The 23,727-nt window shown below is 37.3% G+C and overlaps 1 pseudogene; it reads right to left on the reverse strand.

Moving 5' to 3' along the window:
- Positions 1 to 19,606: 19,606 nt before the first annotated feature.
- Positions 19,607 to 23,471, reverse strand: LOC101353083 (proteasome subunit alpha type-1-like; annotated as a pseudogene).
- Positions 23,472 to 23,727: the final 256 nt, after the last annotated feature.

A 23,727-nucleotide genomic window follows, 5' to 3' on the forward strand; every position in this document is an offset into this window, starting at 1 on the left:
ATATATATATGAAAACTTTCTCCTTCTCCTCACTTATTGACTATCTCATTATCCAACATTTTGCACTCACGACAGCAGTTAAAAAACTATTGACTATTTTTACATTAATGACATATGTCTGGCAATAACGAACGCCAAGGTGTGAGGCAAGAGTAACGTTGGTTTTGATGGTTAAGGTTGTGTCAGCTTCACTGGGCTATAATTCTCAGTGGTTTAGCAGTTATGTAATGATGTAACTTGGCAGGTATGTAATGATTTAACTTGGCAGTTATGTAATGATGTAGTCGTCCTCCATTTTGTGATCTGAGTGGTTATCCTACATTTTCACATAACACTGATTTTGCATAACGACCTGGCCTTTGGAACCTAACCATTTTGATAAGTGAGGAGAATGCTTTATTTGGAGGAATTGGCTAATACGATAATGGTGCCAGTAAGTCCAAAATCCATAGGTCAAGCAATAGAGTAGAAATTTTGGAACTTTTTTGTCCCTAAATCAGTAGTTCTGTGGTAGGAGAGAGAAAAGAATGATGGCAGGATTTCTATTTATTGTCTGGAAACAGAATATTCCCTCGGTAAACTTCTGGTTTTTCTTTTAAAGCTTTTAATTGATTGGAAGAGGCCTGCCCACATTAAGGAGGGAAATCTGCTTTACTTAAGACTCACTGATTTAAATGTTAATCACATGTAAATACTTCATAGCAATATCTAGACTAGTCTTTAACCAAACAAATGGACACCATTGCATAATTGACAAAACTATGCATCATAATCTTCTTCCATGCAAAGTAGATGACTGAGTGCTTTGCTCATAGATTTGCCCACAGAGATGACTTTATTTCACTAGTGTCTTTTAGAACCACCTATAAATGGAGGTGTAATATGGCAGCAGTCCTTTCCTTGATAATGTCAACATATTGTTATCTCCTATATGTGAGCTAGGTCTATACCTTTTCTGATGCCTCTCTCAGTAGGTCAAAAGTTATCCATCATAAGGATATAGTTGTGAGTTGAGGGATAAAAATAAGAAACATAGACAAGTGAGTCAGGGGCCATCTGTTTGTTTAATTTACTTTTGCTTTCTAGATCTGCTTCATCAAATCTTAAATGTATCATTTCCATTGAGTATTCGATTGTTGTAGCACCTGCCTAATTCATGACTGGCTGAAGTAAAAATAACCTAGTTCATGGTGGAAAGTTCAGTTACATAATCTATTAGTGTTCCTTAGTCAGGTACTCAGACAAAAACAGATGCTCAGATAATAGCAGTTGCTGGCACCGGCAGACAAAACCATACTTTTCAAATGAAGGGTAGTTCTCTCCCACGGTGGGCGTGGCTTTGTTCCAGGACCTTATGTGATTATCCCATATCCAGGGATGCAACACAGTATCCTTATATACCACAGATTCCCCTAGCATTCCAGTGTCTGTGGATGCAAACGGCTACAGCAGCAGGGCAATTTGCCCTGAAGACTGGACCTTAGGGCCTCATTCAAGACTGACAGTCTTCAGAATATCCTGATCAATAGTTTGGAGCTATATTTTCAAATCATATACATGCAGCATTCATAACACAAAGAGGCTTACCACGTGCACTGGCTGTTTCTTAGTGGTATATAGTGCTGGGAGTAAATTATTCTTAGTCAGTATGTCCTGGCTTGCCCCAGATCTCTGAACTACTAAAAGCTTCACCAATCTGGCACGTCCCTGGATTTAGATGGGTTTATTACCAACTTCTGGCACTATTTCCTTGTTATGACCCTCACATGTGAGATTACACGTTTATTCCCTTTAGCAGTTCTACCAATCCTATAATCAGATCTTTGGTCTGATTTCCAGCAGAATCTGTCCTGTGACTGCAAAAGAGACAAGTCTTCTTAAAAGCTACTACAGAGGCTCTTTGGCTTTGACAACCTATACTAAACTGGCAATTCGCTTTTTATATGGTCCCCAAAGCAATAAAATGTCATACCCCATTATAATATGTTTAGTTACCATTGGCCTCATACTAATCAACTACACTTGGCTTACACTTAACACTTCATCTGAAAACATGACTATGATGTCACTGAATGCAAGGGGTTATTATCACAGGCAACATGGCCTTGTTTTATTTAAGCAGTGTCAAGCCTACTCTAAAATCTCATAATGCAGGTGTACTTTCCAAGATCCGTCCTCCTGGTCAATTGTTTCAGCCCACGTTTCCTTGAAAATGTGGTTTTCACCAAGGCTTTCATGCTAATGCTTTATTGGTGGGTGAAATCCCAGATAGCAAGAGAGAGATATAAATGAATGTGCAGCAAGCATGCAGAAATAGAAAATGCAAGGTTTGTTACTGAACTGGTTCTAGGTTCATAAGATATCATATCTGAGCTTGGACTTTAGAGCTACTGCAGTTGTCACTGCAACGGAAATGATGGAGACTTCTTAGTCCTTTCCCAAGGACAGGTGAAACATACAGCAGTGTTTAGTGATGACAGGGAGGAGGTTGCTGTCACCACAGCCTCCTATTGAGCAAGTAACAGAGAAGGGAAGTAGAGACCTGTCTGTAGCAAGGCTAAGAAGAGGCTGTGCTGATCGAAGAACTGTATCTTGCAGGTTCCTGAACTTGGATTGTAACCTGCTACTTTTCTAATAAACCCCATAATCATGAAACAGGGGACCTACTACTACCAAGAAACAAAAGCCAGGAGTGCAGCATGTCCTTTGGACTTATGGTCCCTGCGCTGAGAACCTCCTTGACTCAGGGGAAGATTGATGGCAAGGCACGTGGAGATCTCCAAGGAATGCTGGGCCTACAGACGTTGAAAGGAGAGAAGGACCTTCCCCCAGATCTGACAGAGAGAGAGAAAAAGTCTTCCCCTAGAGCTGGCACCCTGAATTTGGACTTCTAGACTCCTAAACTGTGAGAAAATAAACCTCTGTTTGTTAAAGCCATCCACTTGTGGTATATCTGTTAGCAGCACCAGATAACTAAGACAAGTTGGGTTCAATTAAATAAGTTATACAGACTAAATGTAAATTTTGAACATTGCAACTTGGAATAGTAGTTTCATTTCTATTGTTAGATTACTCCAGTCATATCTGGACTAATTGTAGTAATTGATATCATTTTATTCAGGTATTCTATACAGTAGAAATTTACACACATTTCCTTAAAAAAAAAATGCTGTGAAGTTAATTCCAACTCATGGTGACCCCATGTGGGTCAGAGTAGAATTGTGCTCCATAGGGTTTTCAATGGCTAATTTTTCAGAATTAGATTGCTAGGCTTTTCTTCCGAGGTGCCTCTGGGTGGACTCCAATCTCCAGCCATCTAGTTAACAATTGAGCATGTTAACTCAATGCACAACTCAGGGACCTTTAATTTTTACTACAAGTATAACACACATATTATTATCTCCAGTTTAGAGACACAGTAACTGAAGCTAAGACAGATTAAATAACATTCCAACATCACACAATTAGTAACGTGATTTCAAGCTGGGATTGACTGAGTCTAAATCCCATGATTTTTCCAATACTCCATGACGACTCAATATAAACAAATTGGGCTCTGTTCATTCATTTGTGTAGTATAAAATATATTCATGAATATCTATTTTGATCCCTTAAAAACTTACAGAATAAGTGTGGCATAAATTATTACCCTTATTTTACAAGGAAGAAATCTGAAGCTCAAAGAAGCTAAGCATCATACTCAAGTTTACACTCCTGGAGAAGCAGAAAGTTAAGGAAATGCTTCTATCACCAATTTTAAAATTCAGTAAGCCACTGCAAGGACTCCAGGAAACAGAAAAAAGATTTTTATAATGTGGCTCAATTTTATGTTATACATTAAATTTTTCCAATAGTTATTCCTCACCTCTGCCTCCTAATTTGGATTTATTTTTTTCCTGTAAAAAAGACATACAAAACTCTTTATGCTGCCCAAGTATAGACCTTATTCAGAAAACATTCCTTCTAATTGAAAACCATGAAAAAAATACAGTAATTCATAATGTATAAGGGGAGGATTGTTAGTTGCCATAGAGTTGCCTCCAACTCATGGTGACCTTATGGATAACGGAATGAAACTTTGCCCAGTCCTGTGCCATCTTCGTGATTGTTGATATGTTTGAGGCCGTTATTTTGGCTCTTGTGTCAATCTGTCTTATTCAGGGTTTCCCTTGTTTTCACCGACCCTCTACTTTACCAAACATGCTGTTGTTTTCTAGTGATTAGTACAAAATAAGAAAAGAGGGAATTTCTGTAAATTCGTTTGCCATGATTAACAAATCAGTTTTCTCTTCTTGTATTAGTAAAAGTTCTGCATGTAACAGGTAATAATATAGTGCTTTTAGAGTTTGTAGTGAGTCCATAAAGTATGATTGTGTGCACCAGAGTCAGACAGACCTGGGATCTAATCCTTGTTCAGTCACTATGAGAACTTGGGAAAGTTTATCAACCTTTCTAACCTCATTTTTCTAAAATGTAAAATTGAGATATCTAACTTGCATGTAAAATGGAGATATTTAACTGGTGTGTGAGGTAATATTTGCAATGGGTTGAGTTGGTGCCTACTTCCAGCCTTCTCAACAGCTTGTCCTGTGGTTTCATTTCAACATTTAAAACTCCTAATTTATTGTTTGTATATTATAGAAAAGGCAGGTTTTCATTTATTTTACTGCCAGTTCTCATATTCTCCTACAAAGTTGGACACTAATAAGGTTAACTCTCAGTTGCTAACTAATTAATCTGAAAATGCTACTCACATGAATTACATCCTTGTTTTCATCATGAGTCACTCACTTAAAATGAAGAGCTGTTTAAGGTTGTGTAAAACATTGATTAATTATCTATCAAAAATAAGAGTCTGGGGATATTTAAACTCTTTGCATTTCAATAGCAGACAGAGTGATTAACTCAAATCACTAAACTAAGTCATTTTATGACTGGGGAAAAAAAAAAGGCTCTTGACTATGAGAAAGGAGTAACTTGACACGGGAGAGTGACCCTATTCCCCGATTTTTGTGGCAGCATGTGAAATGTATTGCTGTGAAGTGAACAAACAAAATCGCATATGGGGAGAGGCAACAGCTGTCTCCATAAAGTCTTCGGCCTCCTGCTGCCCTCCATCCTAGCGGCAACAGTGGTGGTTGATGGCTGCCCACCATGCTATACTTTATTGCTTCATTGACTGTGTTGCAAATGCTGACAACAGTTTACTAGCCCCAAAGAAATTATTTGATTTACTCAAGTTCCTTTGCTACCATTTCAGTCTTTCATGTCCTTGGTTAAATGGTGCCCTTGTAAAATTGCGAGGCAAAAAATAAACTGTTTTCCCTTAACCAAATAGATACAGTGCCGTGATGTGAAATTACTGGAAAAAAAAAATGTGATTTGGGGAAATTACAGTTCCTTGTTTAGTATGTATTGTGCATGCCCTACAGCCTTCCCTAACCAGTAGCTCCCAATTTCATTTAAATTGTAATGATTTCCTTTAAGGACAATTAAGTTGCCTAAGAGCAGTGCATGAATACTAATGCGGCAGAGGCAAGACTCATTGTAGAAGAGAGTAATAACTGTTTATTAATATGATAATTAAGTGTTAATGCTTAGCAACCTAATGATATCTGTTAAATAACTTACATTTTGGAGCCAAATCCTAGCAAGTGGAATTCTATTAAAAATAACAAAATGCAATGAATATAAAAATAAATGTTGCTAATCTGCCATTAAATCTCATATATTTTCTGATTTGCATCTCATACCAGAGAAGTCCCCTATTCTCTCTTTTCTACAAAGGTGTGAAACCAGTATAATTATCCATGCCCATTTCAGAGAGTTTTTTATGCTTGTGTGGATATGTATATTCAAAAGGAAGAAATAATAATAAAAGGAGGGGAAGATAAATGCCAGTTCAGAATATTTTTTAAAACTACCCTTCTGAAAGTATGCATATTCTGGACTTCATAAATTTCTAAAATAAGAAAACGAAATATCCAAAATGTGGAATTTGAAATTGTAACATTTTCCTGGGTCCTTATTCTTCTGCCTCTAAATTATCTTTCATGTCTCCATAGACTATTCCATAAATAATGAATACTTACAATTTCTCCAGTATTATCTATATTTTTTCTCTTTTTAAAACTCACTTTTCAATTTTAAAATGTATGGAATACCCTTAATCTTTCATTATTATTACACCTTTAATACATACAGGTTTGCCAATGTGACTAGCTATCTTTATTAATTTAACTGAGTTCTAGCCAATGTTAAATGCTAAGTGAGCAAATAGAAATTATCACTGACGCTGCAAAATGGGTAATATGGGAGATTAGTGCTGCAAGTGTGAGGTAAACTTCTGTAAAATTAATAAGGAAACTTTTCCTCTGTTGCTTCCTTATGATGGAAGTTTTTAAACTATTTCCTAGATTAAAATGAGATGCAATATTTTATTCATTGATTGTTGGTCTCTATTCTGCCGTCCAAAGCCAGCAATAAGAGGAGGAAAATATTCCACCGAATGCTACATTTCTGAAATACCGTTTTTCTTGCACTCTTGGACTTCTTCCCTTGTAATTATTCTGCTGTCCTTGTGGTGAAATATGCCCACACTGGGTAAGGAGAGTCCTTTGAGGAAAAAAAAAAAAAAAGCCCGATGAAGCCGATGAAGTTCTTTCAAAACGGAGAGGGTGACATGTATGAATGCATATAGAAGGAAAACAAAGAAACAAACGAAAACCAGACGCTGTGGCGTTGATTCCGACACATGGCAACCCCGTGTGTTTCAGAGTAGAACTGTGCTCCAAAGGATTTTCAATGATTGTTATGTTTCAGAAGCACTTCACCAAGACTGTCTCCTGAGGTGCCTCTGGGTGGATTCTAACCTCCAAACTTCCAGTACGTGGTTGGGCACTTAACCATTTTCACCAGTCAGGGACTCCATATAGGAAGAAAGAAGTCAATGCTTAGAGGATTAAATAGAAATGAGAAGAAATATTCACTGGATTTAATCACAAAGAATTTTTAATAACCTTAAAAAGTACAATATTCTTAGAGTATTAAGAGTGAGATCAAACTGCTATGGCTTGAAGTGAATTGGACAAAATTAAACTACAAACAAATTAAAACAAAAAAATTACTTTTCAAGATGCTTTGCTATAAGAGAAGGGACAGACATAGAACGTAAGCTTGGTGGGGACTACAGAATTGGAAACTATTTTAAAGATTGAGTACATGTTTATGTAAATATGTTTATGTTTTCATGTTGGATGAATAATTATTCATAATTACTGGGAGAGAGAGGTCAACCATTAGCAGGAAAGACATAATAGAAAATGTCAGTTATCTAGTGCTGCTATAACAGAAATACACAAGTGGATGGCTTTAACAAACAGAAGTTTATCCTCTCACAGTTTAGAAAGCTAGAAGTCTGAACTCGGGGTGCCAGCTCCACATCAGGGGAAGGCTTTCTCTCTCTGTCAGCTCTGGAGGAAGGTCTTTGTCACCAATCTTTCCCTGGTCTAGGAGCTTCTCAGTGCAGGGAACCTGGGTCCAAAGGATGTGCTGTCCCCTGGCTCTTCTTTCTTGGTGGTAGGAGGTACCTCTCCTCTCTGCTTGATTCTTTTATATCTCAGAAGAGATTCACTCAACATACAACCTAATCCTGTAAATTGAGTCCTGCCTTATTAACATAACTGACTCTAATCCTGCCTCATTAACATCATAGAAGTAAGATTTGAAACACTTAGGAAAATCACAACAGATCACAAAATGGTGGACAACCACACAGTACTGGGAATAATGGTCTAGCGAGGTTGACATACATTTTTGGTGGACACAATTCAATCTATAATAGAAAATGAAGGAATAACATCCCTGAAAAAGTGGAATGGGATCAGAGTCAACACAAAGGAAGGGAGTAGCCTTGAATCTTACATGAGTACATTTTTCCTCTGAAACTGAAAAGGGGGTGAGGTTGTTATATTTGTACTTGTGAAGGCAGGAATTTCACATCAGATGGCCTCAAATTTATCATTAAAAGAAAGTGAAAGAAAAAGCACTGTTATCTAACCTTTTCTTTACTACACAGTATTTTTATGTTTGGTGTTTCTCTTTTCACAATCTAAGCAGTGGAGTTTTCAAAATACAGACTTGCACAGCACAGCTGTCATTATTCTCCTTTAGTCTGCAGACCTCTCAACCTTGAAGGTTGGGGCTGGTCTAGTTAGTTTTTCCTATTTCCAACTTCTGGCTCAAGTTACTGTCTTGTGTCTTCCTTTGGATCTCTAGGGTAGTGAAGAATTCTTTCCTGTTTGGCCCCAGGTTCATCTATTTGGCTTCTGGTCAAAATTATGCTGACATACTGTCTACCTTCTTGCAAACTTGGCTGGTATCCATAATGATAACTAAAGAAGGCTCTGTCTTTTGGCTAACTCTTCTGTTCAAACAGGGCAATAAGCATCCTAGATATTCTGTTTCTCCACTTTTCTCTCCGCCTTTGGCTATTCATATTTTACCTTTTGTATAATGCAATAAAGAAATACAAAGCAAATAGCGAAAGGTGATTGCTTTTGTTATAAATGGCAATTAACAATTTATGTTGGGGATATATGAAGAATTTATCAGAGCTGGACTTTTTATTAATATTCCAAGATCTGGAAGTCTGTCAACTCATGAAGTTCTCCTGAGCAGAGACAACAGTGAGAGAATAGGAGGCAGAGCTCTAGAAAGAGAGCATAATAGTTTCACTGAGTTGGAGTTTTGAACGACTTTCTATTTGATTTTATCATTGGGTAGAATGTGTGTGTAAGGCTTAGGCATATGGAAGTGGTAAAATTAACTCACTCCAATGAAAATGTTTCCAAGGAGGTCAAACTCAGCTAGAATGTGTGTGTAAGGCTTAGGCATATGGAAGTGGTAAAATTAACTCACTCCAATGAAAATGTTTCCAAGGAGGTCAAACTCAGCTGAGAAAGAGCTGGAAAATTGAGAGTTCTGGAAGGAGATATAGCATATTACCAAAAGTTTTCCTTGTTAACCTACTAATGAATATGTATGTCAATGGGTTGGGATTAGGTAAATGAATATTTACCAGGTAAATAAGTGCACATAAGAAATCTGCCTCCCAGTGTCAGATGTTCATGTTATATATATTGTATTTTTGCTTACTCATACTTCCTAATATAACTTTGTCTGTGTATTTATAAGAAATTACATGAACACTGCCTAGTCCAATGAGACAAGTCATTTTAAGTGGACCATACTGCAAGGAGTCATAAGAGGCTAAATTGGAGAGCTTCACATTAGTGGAGGGATCATGGATGCTTTGTTTCTCAATAGGAAACAGACAATAAACTATTGATTTCAAAATATCATATTGAACCCACATAATTGTATGTCCTCCTTCAATTGTAACAGAAATTATCAAATAAGTATGACAAATTCTATAACAAGACTAGGAAAAAAAGGAACTACGCTATCAGTGGAACAAAATATGGATTAATTTTTGTAATAGATGAATCAGATGAGATTTGAATAAGGAAAAGGCTAATAATTAAAACAGTACTTGATAAAACATAGTCAAAGGTGGGACACAAAGAAACAAGTAGATTTCTTTCCTGAAAGAGAATCAATTTGAACTATGGAGGAGTCCATGTTATGTGTGAGCGTATTTATGTGTATGTTGGAGTCTTTATGTGTGTGTGTGTGTGTGTGTGACAGAGAGAGAGAGAAAGAGAGTTCTGTGGGTGGTGGGATTAAAGAACAGCCAGCTTCTCGAATCAGAAGAGGATCTGCGCACCCTAGGATGCACTTGGACGAGAACTCTTCAAGCCCAGAAGAAGATGCAAACGATGAGCAGCCAAAAAGTTCACTATGTTGCTCGTGTCCTTTGAACAAAAGTAAAATCTTAAAATATTCTCACAGCCAAAACTTATACATGTCACATTCTCTGAGCTCACCACAATAAAACTAGAAATTAGCAACAAAAAGCCAAACAAAACAAAAAAAAAACTAAGCACTTTGTAAAAACTCCAGGATCAAAATCTAATTCAAAAATTAAGCTACAGAAGTATCCTACAAGAGGAGCGCAGCAGAAACAAGAGCTAATCTATCCTTCAAATCCCAGAGAGGCACTGAGCTAAAAGTCAGCACTTAGAACAGAGGGCCAGAGTAAGAAGCAGCGCTGAAAACCTTGAGATTAATTGAAGGTCTGTAAAAGGGACAATACACGTCACCACCCAACCACTTTGCACACATTGACACACACACACAGAGCATAACTTCTGGCAAAAGGACAAGTGTCTTTTCTCTAAAGAAATTGAAATAGTAATAAGGTGACAGCAAAGATTTCAAACGGAGTGTTGGAGCCTCGGAGTAAAGCCCTCCCTGTTCTAAGGATTTTAGAGTTGCCAGCCTGACAGCTACAGCTACCTATCTGTTCACCTTAAAGACTGCCAGTCACCCCAACTTTTCCCCATACTTGGAAGTCCCAGCGGAATTCCCAGTCAGGGAATGTGAGAAACCATCCTATATATATACACAGCAGAAAAGAAGAAACCCGTATCACCTTCCTAGAGCTTAATTATTAATTATTAATTAGTAAATATAAATGGACAACTAGAGATTGTCAGATATATAAAGAAAACCAGCAGCACAAAAAGATCACTACAAGAAAAGCTGATTCCTAGAAAAATATATAATTCAAAAAAGGGATATTACAAATACCTAATTAGTATGTCCAGAGGGAGTAGCAGGAAAAATGTTACATCTTTAGTACAAAAAATAGAATGCCAAGGGGACCAAAAGAGGGAAAGAACAGAGAACAAACAAGCAAACCATACGAGAATATGAATTTTGTATGCACAGCTTGATGTATTTATTATTTCTTGCATCCAGTAATTACTGTTATGGGTCAGTGTATCAGGTACACTTCTTCCCTCTTATGTTTGAAATTTAGTGAAGATCCCTCCAAAAATATATTCTTAAAATACTCTTTTCAAGAAAGATGAAAGAATTTTCTAAAATATTCATTAATGTGCAATAATTTTTTTCAGCTGAGAAAATTTGTGCACTAGAGAGGGTGTGTAGGTCAAAAGACTGAGGCAAAATAATAGAAATAAAATAAAGATGGATACTGGATACTGAAGGAATTTGCCTAAGCCAAGCTGCTTGTGATCCAGCTGTGTGTGATCAGCGTGGCAAGTGAGCAGTTCTCCAGCCGATTTCTCAACACCTGGATAGAGTTTTCTAAAAACCTCATTAAGGCCTCCATCCCAAATGTACCAAACCAGAAACTCAAGGGGAAGAGACTCTAGCAAAAACCTAGACTCCAGTCAGGAACTGGTGAAAGGAAGGGCCATTGGGTGGATAGGCAGGCTCTCAAAATCTACATGTAGAGGAAAAATTTCAGCTCCAGAACAAACTAATCTCCAGCCGCCTACATCTCCGCTCCCTCAGAGTGGTGAGTAGCCTCCTCTGTTTCTGCCCCATCTTATACTATTGTTATTGTTGTCGTTGTGTGGCGTCAAGTCAGTTCTGACTCATGATGACCTATAGGACAGAGCAGCACTGCCTGATAGCGTTTCCTAAGCTATAATCTTTATGGAAGCAGATAGCCAGGTCTTTTCTCCCATGGAGCTGCTGGTGGTTTTGAACCTCAGACCTTTCAGTTAGCAGTTGAGTACATTAACTATTGTGCCACTAGGGCTCCTTTCTTATAATATTAATTGCTCTAAATAAACCATTTTTCCACCAGGGCTCCTTTCTTATAATATTAGTTGCTCTAAATTTGAAATTCAAAATTTCCAAAAAGAAGGACCTAGTTGGTGTGATCTTGGAGAGCCCATTTTGCTTTTCTCACCTTCAGTCTCTTCTTTAAAATGGAGACTCTATAGCCTGTCACATAGTCCTGCTGTGAATATTTAATAAAATACAGTGAAATCTTTGAGAGCCAGAACGTGACAAGACTGCGTTTTTTTTCCAGGGCTCACAAGTTTTCTGCCTTTGATAGGGTGTACTTTTCTATCACTATCAGTGGAAAATATTTGGATTTTCCTTCTCTGACAGGTGTCTGCCTTACACAGGTTCTGGCTTTTACAGGTTTTACTCTACAGTATGAGTGTAGTGTCTTGGCATAGTGGGCATACACTAAAAAGGAACTAGTAATATTGGTGTTACCTCCTGTCAACAAATATCGTAGCCATTTTTATGATTTTTCCTACAAATATTGATTACTGTTCTTTTTCCTGAAAATTAGAATAATATTACAATATGAAAATATCTTAAAATAAGAATATGACTCTATAGCTGCTGTTTTTACTATTACTTTAAGAGTTCTCTCTTTAGTTGGGTATCAATGTGGCTAAACTTTCTTGGACAAAATGCATAAGTTAAAATAATGGATAATGATAATTAATTAAAGAAAATTGCCTTTTTATCAATGGAAAAACAGTGTAAGACAATGGTTGACAAAATTTAGAATGCACGAGAACCACCAGGAAAACTTGTTAAAGAGTGCAGGCCTCTCCCCCAGAATCTGACTTGGGCCTTAGAGTAATTCTTGCAAAACGCACAGTTTCCTGATTCTCTACTTGGGGTCCTTGCCTATGAATTGTTGAGAAATTAAAATATCTTCATATGTCTCTGAGTCAGCTATTCCTGGTTGAGCCATTTATTACATCTTAAACTACTAGTAGAGTTTAATATCCCCATCTTTACTCTTTAATTCAAAAGGAAGAGAGTTCTGCTGTAGGGAAGTCAATTAAACCACTCATTAATATAAATATGATGAAGGCAGAAAAATTTTATATTATCATAACTCTTGTAAGGTACTTGCAGGCGGATTTAAGAGAAAGCTTAGCAGAATATTTATGGAGCTTCCAACTTTACAGGTGTAAACTGTAAGTAAATCCGCAATTGGATGCATTTGATTAGTGCTAGTGCTTTAGCTGTGATGGCTTGATACACAAAAATGGGCTGGAATAAATTGAGGTGGGAAAAAGGGGTGAATGCAGTCAAAGTGTCCTTTCAGCTTTTTGTTTAGGGAGCCATGAAAACAAAGTAATTTGCTTTAACTTTCAATTGGTTGTTTGGCTATCCAAAAGCCATTAGCTCATTTGTTTATTCAATAATTAACTAGTAAGTGCCTACCCTGTGTCAGGGAACATATAAGAGGTTAATTTATCTTATTCTTACACCAAGGCTTTCAGTGAAAATGTACACAGAATCCAACATTGCCATGAACCAAGAAAATAACATTGTTATGAGGAGGTAAAACTTGGGAAGACTATCTTCGCTTGAAACCTATTTCAAATTCTTCTCACAGGTCTGTCTCCAGGGAAAGCAGGTGGGTAGATAGGGTCTGTAGCTTTGCATTTATGAACTTCAGTCAGTTACAAGAAAATTATCAATTTATCAGCACAGAGAGCTGCACAAATGGTTTCAGTCTAATCTATAGTTTGATTTGCTTATCAAAGGATTCACTCTGTCGTAAAGACTGTATTCTTTTAGTTCTCCACAGGTGGGCAGCTAGAGGCTTCAGGAAAAACTAAAAGTCTCCACCAACATGTCCATTATAATTACTTACCAAACAAAAAAAGCATTTCAGAACTCTTTGACCTAATAAAAAATTCTTCTATCCTCATTTTTTCAAAATAAATATGCTTGGATTATTAAGATAGTAATATTTAAAAACTGTAAAATATACTAACAGCTAAATCAATACTAAGTAATATATTAAGTAAAATTATATATGATTGGTAAGCTTGTTACCCCACTAATCCATTTGAAAAGATTCAGTATTTAGATTTTTAAAAATTATTCATACTGGATTAAATATAAAACGTGGGCAATTCTTTAAAACATTCAGCAGTATGCCTGCCTGTCAGAAATATTTTATCATTATTTCTACAGGAAAATCAGGCTTGATTTATATCATTTTGACTGAAAATCCTTTTTATGGGTCTGTAACCCACCTAAGTGTCAAGACAATTCTTACCTCACTATTTTTTTTTTCCAAATCCAACTGAACTCGGCATCTTTTTCAAGGATACCAACATTACAACAACTACATCATTGGAGGAAAAGAAACTTTGAAATGACCTGGAAAGATTAAAAGACTGTCTGAATACAGCCTTTCAGGCACAAGTAATAAAACTGGTGGCAGGAAATAAACAAAGCTGATCAGATATATAGATAGTCATCTGTTAATGGAAAAATAAATAAGTTCATGGAAGATCTACGAGAGATAATGAAATCAGAGTGAATAAGACCTTCCAAGGAGGAAGCCATTTTGACGAAAAGTTGATTCTAGTAATTAGAAACTTCGATACTATGAAAAGCAATCAGATTAAACAAGGAAATGATGGGGACATCAGGGTTATGACTCCCTTGCAGAGGGAATACTGTGGTCCCTAAAAGGTCACTTTCTTGATTACAGAATTGTCTAAGTAACTACCTTACTTCAGTGAGTGGAGGATTACAAGGTGAAAGGATTCATGCAAAGAGTTAAAGGGAAGAAAGCAAACAATGTACAGATACCCCAATGAACCAAGGTTTTTCTAAAAGAGAAACTCCTCAAACTAGGAGAAGAGATGGGAGGACGTAACGAAAACACCTGTAGCATTTATAGAGACTTGTGCATCATTCCAACCTCTTTCATTTGATCCTAGTGTCCACCTAGTAAGAGAGATGAGGAACATATAATCCATTCTACAGATGAAAAGGCTGAGGCTCACAGAGGCTAATTTTTCCTGTCTTTATCTTATTTTTTTTCATTTCTTTTTTTTTTTTTGGGTGCCAGAAAACAATAAATTAGAAGATGATGAATACATTTCCTGGGATTTCTTATACCTTCCTTCCTCTAGAGCAAAACTGAATTGTGAGTACTGGCAGGTCTTAGGTTTTCCACCAATCACCAGTAAAAAGTGGTGGAGAGGCCCTCCTAATCCAGACTTATATTCTATATCTTGTCTTGGAGCTGTTTTCTCTCTGCCCTCCAAACTCCCTTCTGTCTTCTCCTTTAAGGGAGAAGGTTTTTTTTCTGCAATTTTTTTCCTCATTTAGCCTTCTGTTGAGACTGGAGATTGCTAATCAATTGTTCTCCTTCCTTCTTACCTTCTAAACTAATGGAGAGACATGAAATAATGATGTTTAAAATGAACTTGTTTTCACTAACGGGAGTGTTGGAGAAAGCAGTTCAGGGTGAGATCCTAATGGACCTGCCACCTCTCTGGCCTGCAGGCTTGCTACATCCCACCTGAGGATAAATTCGAGCTTGTACAACAGATATGTTTGCATAAACCAATGCCTCTTTGGCCCAGGTGAAGGAGAGAATGGAAATTGACCCTCAATTTAGGAACTTTGATATGTTGGTACACTGAATTAAGTGAGTAAGGATTAAGATATGAGGACAGGAACATTTCACTCATTGATGTACTTCCACATCAGGAGTGGGATTTGTTTCAGCTATGGAAGAATCAAATAACAGTGGCTTAAAATGCTTGAAGCTCAAATACTTTATCACTATATTCTGTAGATAGTACAGGATTGGTAGGACAGCTCCACAATCCTCATGGATCATATCTTTTTCTAGCTTGAGTCTCTTTCATCCTTTATACCCACTCCCACCTTGTGGTTCAAGAAAACTGCTCCAGCGTTCAGCCACTGTATCTACCAACTAACAGAAGTGAGGAAGATATGTACTCTCCCTTCAAGGACACCTGCCTAACATTGCACACATCATTTTCTTCTACAGCTTCTTGGACAGAACTAAGTTACATTCAATAATTACTTGCAAGATGACTGAAAAATGTAGTCTTCATCTTGTGTGCCAGGGTTCTGAGCTAAAAGTTGGGCTGCTATTACTAAGAAAGAGAATGTATAGTGGGGACAACCAGCAATTTATACTACACTCACAGCAACTTAACATACCAACATGTTTCTGGAGTGGTAGGGTAATATTCACATATTTATTCCTAGATTTTCTTTCTCTTTGCTCAATAATTTTCCAACTATCTGTTTGATAATGAGTTTTTGCATTTGCTTAGAGTAAACTAGTCATTTCTTTGCTGCTTCTATTTGTTTGTTTACCTTTTTTTGTTTCATTGGGTGTGGGGAATGGAAATGTTATGATCCTGTGTTTACTCTGCCATCTTTTCTTTGTCACCTTTCTTTGGTTTCAGCTATTGTGTGTTCACGCAGGATATTTCCTAGTTTCAGGTATGTGAAATATTTTCTCACCTTACACTTGTAAGGGCAGAGGTACACATGTAATAGATTCTTATACATCGCCTTATATTATCATTCCAGCTGTGGTGGCAGCTATAAAAAGAGAATATATTTCCAGATTATTATTCTATTAACAATAAACTTTTAAAATGCATGCATCATCTTTTCTCCCTTACTGAAGTAAAAAGTTTTTGTGCACTAAGACCATGTGTGTTTATTAACCATTGAATGTATACTGCTATATAAATATAGAGATCAACAAATATTTGAAAAAAAGATGCCCGATTTAAACTATCTAATTATATTGCATATCAATTCAACATTATTCAAAATATGTAATTGAAAACATTACTGAACATGTAACTTGTAGCGAAAATAAACATGGGGACAAAAGAAAAACAATATCACATTTCTATTAGTTTAGTTCCATAGCTGTAACTCACCAATTGATGTATAAAATAACTGAAATATTTGGCCTTTTTTTGCCATTTTTTTTCTTTAGCTGATGTAAGTAAGCCCAACTTGTATCTTAACACCAAAAGACAAACTTCAGGCCAATATTACTAGCAGGTACACATTATTTAAGACAAGTGTGGCTTAAAGAACTATAAGGCTCAATGGCTGATGTTGAGTGTAGTCTATTTCACCAAACTAGATATACCCATAATCGCAAAAACATAGATTTATCAAAACAAGTAATATTGTATTAATGTTGTCATGATTTCCTTGAGTTACTTTTCTCCATAAAATTAAGGATACTTATAAAAAAAGAGTCCCTGACCATTTGTAATGTATAGTAAGGAATGGCTTCAGGAAGATTAGATATTTGGATCCAGCACATAACTAAATTATTCAACACAGTCATGGCTAACTTTGTGAAATAGATTAGAAAATGTTAAATAATATTTTCTTTGAAAAGTGAAATTAGACAAATGATTTCTATTTAAGCTAGTTTCTCCCCCTTTCTTATTCTAAACTAATGAATTTTTGTTTCCTCTTCACAAGAATGTAATTTCCTATTGTATGTGTTAGGTATTTATATTATCGATTATGACCATCATCATATCATATTTGAGTGCTAATTGCCACACGGTAGCTCAGATGCCATCCTTGGCCTCTAGGATCTTTCCCACTAAATAGGAATGATATAGTCTATGAAGGTATAGTAGATAAGATTATCATTATTACATGATAAAAAGTTAACATATATTAATAAAAAAAAGCTACACATCACCAAAGAGAATCTTGTATAGTATTGCACTTTTACTTTTGTTTTCAATACCCACTACCACAGTTACAATGGAGGGTCCAGAGTTAATGAAATAGACTAAAGTACCTGGGTGGATTTTTAATTTTATTTTGTACTCAAGATTAGGTTAGTTTGGTGAGGATTATGAAGTGCTGGGGGAGATGCAAGGAGGGTCAGGCTGATGGGAGGTACGTGGTATTGGTATAGCCATTGTCATCTTACTGGACACTCAGATGGGTGGCACAATTGTCCATTTAGAGTCAAGATTTTGTAAAAAACTTATCATCTGGGTCAGGAAAGATACTAGGAAAAGAGACAGCAACAAGACTGGTTCCAGAGGTATATCAAGGCAGACTAGAAACAGAGATCCCGTAATTTGACCAAATCCATCTGATTTTAGAAAATGATCAACAACAGGTTTTCTATGATGGGAGTAGCAAGTCCATTATCCAAGACTCAGGTACCTACAGGAAGCAGAACACTAAAACTATAGGATTGAAAGGCAGGATAAGTTTCAACCAGGCACCAAGCTTCAGGATTAATCTGTCTTGAAGGGAAACTAGAATTGTAAGACACAGTCCAGTTCTACTTACAAAGCTACCACAGTGAGGCAAGTCAAAAGCTATGATTTGAGAGGAAATGGGCTGCAATGTGTTCATCTGTGGGGCTCTGATGTAGGTTTAGGTGTGATCCAAAAAGACTTGGGGATCAAGGAGGAAGATAGTCAAGACTGTAGTGACATTAGAAGTCCCAGGTGGGAAAGGCTGAGGAAGGCATGTACAGAGAAGATAAGATGGAAAGCCGAAAGTGGGAGAAGAGAAATCAATACTCAACATTTGCTTTTGCATAGAATAAAGATGGCCAGCATAAAAAAGGAACTGAAAACAAAATAAATCGCGGAAGTGTTCGGACTGAACAGAAACTCTAAAGGGAAACACTGTGCAGCACATACATTTTAAACAAAGGACTTTTAAATCCATTATATGGAATTTGAAGTATATTTAAACCAAGAATAAAGAATTAAATGTGAGGTAGCAAAGAGGAAATTGCACACACTTTGTAGTTATTACAGACTTGGAGAAGATATCCTAATAATGATTTAGAGGAAATTTACTATCACGAATGAGTGATGTGATAAAGCAGACACTGTGGCATGACAATATCAGCAAATTTAAGGTTGTCGCCAACATTTCAGTTGCAATTAGAAACATAATTGATAAAGTTTAGAATAAAGAGATACAAGAATAGTTTCCTTATAAGCTATAGCTTGCCTGGAACTATTTAGCAACTATAGGTTTTAATTTTCACTACAAGTTAGCCATTTAAATATCTTTTTCTACCCCAGTAAGAAGGCTAATCTTCGATATTTATCATTAATATCCAGTCTTGCTCATCTTCTTAAACTATATTCGGGCTCTCTGAGCTGAGGAAATCTCAGCTTTGTAGTCATTAGTGATCATTATCCTTAAGTGAAAATGTACTGGAAATAACTTTTATATATTCCTAGTGGGTAATTTAAGGGAGAAAATGGGAACATTAATGTTGAATAGCACAGTGTAATAGCCACAAAGCCTGCTGAAGAGAATATCAAGTCACAAGGATCACCAGGGGAGGAGGTTTCCTGACCTGACACTTAATGTAAGGGCTATACTATTCCATTGCCCCTATTAGGAGGAAAACTCAACCTTGCTTTTCAAAGCAAAGAGACCAAGTCTACCTAATATCAATGTGGTGCTCTTAGCTCCCAGTGGCTTGAAATAGCATTCTGTAATTGCCAGATTAAGTTATTTACTAAGGCTTAAAATATGCATCTCTCTCTCTTTTTGTTTTTCCAGAAGGTGAAAATTGTATTTCATAGTTGTCTTTAAAACCATAAAGACACTATGTTCTTCATATAAAAACAGTAGTACAGATCCCCTATACTTTCTAGAAAATGATTATACAGACTCTCTCAAAGAAAATGAACCCCATTATACGGTTTCAATTAGGTTGCTTGGAAAAAACTCACATCTGGACTGATTCCGAAAACATACCATCTTACCACGCTGCATCTTTTGATTCTTAAAGTATAGGTTACCGTCATCCAGTTACGATCCTGCATTCTTACATATTTAATAACACACATACAGAGTGGTTTATCACTCAATGTTCCATTGGTTCATCAGCCTCTTCTGCAGGTTCATCAGAAGGTTGAGCAGGCTGGGCCTTTCTCTGTGGTCTTTCTTCAAGACCTTGCAGGAATGGAGACACATCATCATCATCATAAATTGTAAACTCCAAGTCTTTACCAACAATACCAATGGAAACATTCTTTGTAGTTAGGTCCTGCTCAGCAGGAAGTGTCTCTCTTAAGGCACGCAGACCATGTTTAGCCAGTTCATTCAAATTGCACTCCATAAACTCAGACATACGTCTCTCCAAGTAAGTACGTGCTGATTGAGAACGGGCTCCAGTGGACATAGCTCTGCAGTCAAAATAGTTAGCAGATGGACAGTTTTGGAAAATGTGAGGGCCCATATCATCATAACCAGCAATGAGCAGCCCCACATCATATGGTCTCCGGCCATATCCTTGCGTTGGTACCTGGGTCTTGCTTCCAATTAGAGATACAAGATGAGACACAGGAAGAGGTCTGTCAAACACAAATCTCGAATCCAAACTCTGCTGGCGCATGAAATTACTTAACAGTCTAGCATCAGCAGTAAGCTCCACAATTGAAATACCAATTGTCAACATGGAGAATTTTTTTCTGATGAGCTGCAAACTCTGACTGTGCCCCCTTCAATGCAACCAACACTGCATGAGTTTTTGATTTCAGACCAGCTGTGGCTAAACCTTATTTGACAGCTTCCATTGCATATTCAATTTGATGAATCCTGCCCTGAGGGCTCCAAATAGTGACATCATTGTCATACTGGTTGCAAAACATAGTTCTGGCTCAGGCTTTGCTGCAGCCTCCGGCAAAACTGCGGATCAAGTAACGAAATATGCATCTCTTAATCTAATAATTTAAAGTAACTTTTACTCTCTATCTTGACCAAGCATTCCTAAGCATGAAACCCTGCTTACTAGATGCTGCCTTTATTCTGTACAAAACATAGAGCACTCAGTGGTGCCTCCCAGACCCTGCCTCAACAGCAGGTTGCACTCAGCACGTCTACACTCAAACACTGGTGGAAGTAACACAGAGACCAGCTCTGATGACAGGAAGTAGGAGAAGGTACTCACCACTCTGTTCCAATTAACACTCAGATTGCACAGCCCCTATTGATACAGTGCCATATGCCAATCCCAGGTATGCAAGGTTAGCTCACCAGTACCACCTCTGTCATTGTTAGGTGCCAACCAGTCAGTTCCCACTCATTGTGACCCTGTGTACAATAGAAGGTAACACTGCCTTGTCCTGTGCCATCCTCACAAACATTTGTGAGGTGCAGCCACTGTTAGCAATCAATCTCGCTGAAGGTCTTCTGCTTTTTCGCTGACCCTCCAACTTACCAAGAGTGATATCCTTCTCCAAGGACTGGTCCCTCCTGATAACATTCAAAGTACATAAGACAAAGTCTCTCGCCATCCTCACTTCCAAGGGGTAATCTAGCTGTATTTCTTCCAAGGCAGACTTGTTCATTGTTCTAGCAGTCCAAGGTATATTCAATATTCTTCACCAACATCGTAATTCAAAGGCATCAATTCTTCCTCCGTCTTCCATTGTCCAGCTTTCACACACATATGAGGCAGTTGAAAATACCATGGTTTGGGTTAGGTGCACCGTAGTCCTCAAGGTGAAATTTTTGCTTTTTAACACTTTAGAGAAGACTTTCGGAGCAGATTTGCTCAATGCAATATGTCATCTGACTTCTTGACTGCTGCTTCCATGAGCATTGATTGCAGATCCAAGTTAAATGAAATCTTTCACAACTTCCATCTTTTCTCTGTTTATAATGATGTTGCTTATTGGTCCAGTAGTGAGGATTTTTGTCTTCTTTACGTTGAGGTGTAATCTATACTGAAGGTTGTAGACTTTGATCTTCATCAGTAAGTGCTTCAAGTCCCTTTCACTTTCAGCAAGCATATTGGATGTTGTTAACGAGTCTTCCTCCAATCTTGATCCTGCATTTTTCTTCATATAGTCCAGTTTCTCAGATTATTTGGTCAGCATACAGATTGAATAAATATGGTGAAAGGATTCAACGCTGATGCACAAACTTCCTGATTTTAAACCATACAATATTCCCTTGTTCTGGTCAAACAACTGTCTCTTGGTCTATGTACAGGTTCCTCATGAGCAAAATTAAGTGTTCTGGAATTCCTATTCTTCACAATGTTATCCATAATTTGTTATGATCCACACAGTCATATGCCTTTGCATAGTCAATAAAACACAGGTAAACATCTTTCTGGAATTCTCTGCTCCCAGCCAGGATCCATCTGATATCAGCAGTGATATCCCTTGTTCCATATCCTCTTCTGAATCTGACTTGAATTTCAGGCAGTTCCCTGTCTATGTACTGCTGTAACCATTTTTGAATGATCTTCAGCAAAATTTTACTTGTGTATGATATTAATAATATTGTTTGATAATTTCTGCATTCCATTGGATCACCTTTCTTTGGAATGGCCAAAATGTGGATCTCTTCCAATTGTTTGGCCAGGTAGCTATCTTCCAAATTTCTTGGCATAGGTTTGTGAGTACCCCCAGCACTGCATCTGTTTGTTGAAACATCTCAACTGGTATTCTGTCAATTCCTGGAATAATGGACCACATGAACCACAGCATCCACCACCCTGAGCTGAGAAGAACTAAAGGGTACCCAGCTACCACCATCGACTGCTCTTTTCAAGGATCACAGTAGAGGGTCCCAGACAGAGTGACAGAAAAATGTAGAACAAAATTCAAATTCACGAAAAAAAGGACCAGACTTACTGGTCTGACAGAGACTGGAGGGACCCCTGAGCTCTGGCCCCCACACACCCTACTAACTCAGAACTGAAGCCACTCCCAAAGTCCACCTTGTAACCAAAGATTAGTTGGGCCTATAAAACAAGCAATAACACACCTGAGGAATGTGCTTCTTAGTTCAATCAAGTATACCAGACCAAAGGGGCAACATCTGTCCAAAAGCAAAGACAGGAAGGCAGGAAGGGACAGGAAAACTGGACAAATGGAAAGGGAGAAATTGCTGACACATTGGGAGGATTGCAACCAATGGCACAAAACAATTTGTGTATAACTTTTTGAAAAACAAATTGCACTGTATACTTTTCACCTAAAGCACAATAATTTTTTTTAAAAAGCCAAAAAAAGAAAAATATTGAGAAGACATAACTAAAAGGAGACAAAATCATACATAAAAGAGATTTGAAATATAATAGAATGCCATAAAACATACCAATAAATCAAAATCTTAGGCAAATGGACAATTTCTCAAAGAAAAGAGCTTACCGAAACTGACTCAGAAACTCCAAGAGACCCAGAATAGATCTGTAATCCTTACTGAAATTGAATTGGCAGCTAAAACTTTACATCCTAGCCACAAATAAAACATACTAGGTCCAGATATTTTTTTTCACTCTACCATATCATTCATTTTCAACTTAAAAAAAAAATCTACAATAAAAATATAAGACTCTGTATTTTCTGGAAACCCTGGTGGCGGAGTGGTTAAGAGCTATGGTTGCTAACCAAAAGGTTGGCAGTTTCAATACACCAGGTGCTCCTTAGAAACCCTGTGGGGCAGTTCTACCCTGTGCTATGGAGTCACTGTGAGTCAGAATTGACTCTATGGCAACGAGTTTAGTATTTTTAAATATATATTTTATCTTCAATATAGTTTTACTTCTGTGTGAAAAATGCTTTTGGGAAAATGAACTTCCCACAGACTGCAAATGAAGAAGAAACTGAAAGTTAGAACAGTGGAATGCATGGTCAGGGGTATACAAATCTCCGTAACTGTTCCAGTTACATAACCATGGCTGTGCAACAGACTACCCCAGAACTTAGCTGCATAAAACAATAACATTTATTTTGCTCATGAAACTGCTACCTGGAAGGAATGCTAGGAATTTACAGGCATGTTTGGAAGGCATCACAGTAACCAAACAGCTGGGTTTTTAAAAGGTGGAAATGTATAGGAGTAAGTAAGATGAAGAATTAGAACCGAAACTGCCCCCAAAGAAACTGAGAACATAAAAAGGTTCACCCTCAATAAAAGAGGATGAAAATCCTTAGGAAAACCTGACCCAGCAGGAGAGAGAGAACCTAA

This window comes from Trichechus manatus, unplaced genomic scaffold, assembly GCF_000243295.1.
Source record: "Trichechus manatus latirostris isolate Lorelei unplaced genomic scaffold, TriManLat1.0 scaffold00158, whole genome shotgun sequence".
Classification (NCBI taxonomy): Eukaryota; Metazoa; Chordata; class Mammalia; order Sirenia; family Trichechidae; genus Trichechus; species Trichechus manatus.